The 2,082-nt window shown below is 36.7% G+C and overlaps 1 non-coding gene across 1 annotated transcript; it reads left to right on the top strand.

The window, feature by feature from the left end:
- Positions 1 to 806: 806 nt before the first annotated feature.
- On the top strand, positions 807 to 912 carry LOC128282043 (small nucleolar RNA R71). Its single transcript, XR_008272337.1, has one exon. It is a non-coding gene; the product is annotated as a small nucleolar RNA R71 (small nucleolar RNA).
- The last annotated feature ends 1,170 nt before the right edge of the window (positions 913 to 2,082 follow it).

Raw genomic sequence — 2,082 nt, 5'->3', positions numbered from 1 at the left:
CTATATAGTTGTGTGCCACTTTTAAGAGTGACTACTTTACAATATTATTTCCCTTGTAGTTTTGTATTCTCAGTATCATTAGGCAAAGTTTCTTGTGTTCTTGAGTTCAAAGCATTAGCTATCTATCCTACTTGATTCTCTAAAGCTTGTAATGATGATGCTTGGCTCTGGATCACAACATCATTCTTGGCCATATACTCATTTACTAGAGACTCAATAGATGATGAAGAAGATAATGTTTGTCATTGTTGAACTTGTTGATGGGGCAGTATAGACTGATTGAAACCAGGTGGAACATTCATGGCATTAGATCTAATAGCCGTGTTGGAATTTCTAGCTCCTTGATTGTTCTACCCAAAATTTGGGTGCTGTTTCCAAGTAGGGTTGTACGTGTTGGAATAAGGATTATTATTCTTATTGAAGTTGTCCATATAGTAGACAGATGCTGGGTTCGAGGGACACTCTTCAAACATGTAATCCTCACCACAATAAACACAAGATAACCCAATGCTTTTAGCTCTTTCACCTCACTAGGCTTTTGCATGGTCTTTATCATGTTGGCTAAAGAAGATACCTGAGTAGTGAGCGAGGTAATAGTATCAAGTTTGAATGATCCAACCACTCTCCTACCAATTCTGGCTCTTGTTGTGGGGTATTGATAATCATTATTGGTGATTCTATCCAAAATCTCGTAGGCTTCATTGTAGGACTTATCCAACAAAGTTCCATTAGTTGAAACATCAACCACATCCATGTCTGTGCATTCAAACCATTGTAGAACATCTCCATTTAGGTCCAATGTTGAAATACATGCATAGGACATTTCCTAAGCAAATCTTTTAACCTTTCCCATGCTTCATACAGTGTTTCATCCTCTAGTTGCTTGAAGGATGTTATGTCATTTCTCAGTTTGGCATTCATATTGGGTGGGATATCGCAGTAGAAATCTTTGATAGATATCATTCCATGATTCTACTGTTCCAGATGGTAAAGTATTGAGCCATGTTCTAGCATGTTCTCTTAAAGATTAGGGAACAAGTTAAGGTTTAAAGCATATTCAGGGACACCTTGCTTTCTAAAAGAATTGCAAACCTTCAAGAAAAGTTTTAAGTGCAATATGGGATCTTCAATTGGAAAACTACCAAACTGACCAATTGATTGAAACATCTAAAACATTACAGGTTTCAATTCAAAGTAGGGAGCTTGAATTCGTGGCCTGACTATTCAAGGATTTAGGTTGTCTACGAAAGGCACTACATGCTCTAGAATTTGCCTATCCCGATCATCAAACATCTGAGCAATAAGAGGATTGATATTTGGAGCTCCTAGATTAAGTTGCACATTCGTAGCAGGTGGATTGTTACCGTCTTGATTCATTACTCTTTGTTCCATTCTACTTCTTAGCAAGGTTCTTTCAATTTCTAGATCTAAGGGATAAAGTCTTTCAGGAGGAATGCCTCTACGCATACAACTAGTAATAGACCTGTTGAGATTACGAAACAAACAAATTAGCAACTAAAACTATAAAAATGGAAAAAAAAAACTAGAGTTACCAGTCGCCAATCCCCGACAACGACGCCAAAAAATTGTTGCGTGTGAATATGATGTGAGAATTGTGCAAGTGTACACGTTGAATCAGATAATAAAGTGATGAGTGAGTATTGTTCCTACGAGGATTGGATGAATGCTCTTTGTCTAAGTTATCACAATTAAATAGAAAAGATAAATGTGTCAAATGATTTTTAATGAAATAAAAATGAGATTAACACATTAGAAGTGAGAGTAATGAAATATTCTAGCAGAGATTACCATTGTAACAAATCAAACAAGAATACTAAGGACTTTAACAAGGTTGGAATATTGGTCGTGAAGGCTGGGATTACTAAGGGGTCTATTCTAACATCATGAATAATGTCATAGCAAAATTATGGTGCACTTACTGTTCGATTGGATACTAATGTGGTTTACCTTTGTCGAAAGCAAGACCTAGGGTTACTCACCCTGAAGGCACTATATGCCTATGGGCTTAGGATTAGAAACTACGACTAAAGCTCAACCCTCTAATCATATAAGGTAAGGCTC

This window comes from Gossypium arboreum, chromosome 1, assembly GCF_025698485.1.
Source record: "Gossypium arboreum isolate Shixiya-1 chromosome 1, ASM2569848v2, whole genome shotgun sequence".
Classification (NCBI taxonomy): domain Eukaryota; kingdom Viridiplantae; phylum Streptophyta; class Magnoliopsida; order Malvales; family Malvaceae; genus Gossypium; species Gossypium arboreum.
Note: the sequence above shows the minus strand (reverse complement) of the source record. Positions and strands in the feature narration are given on the sequence as shown.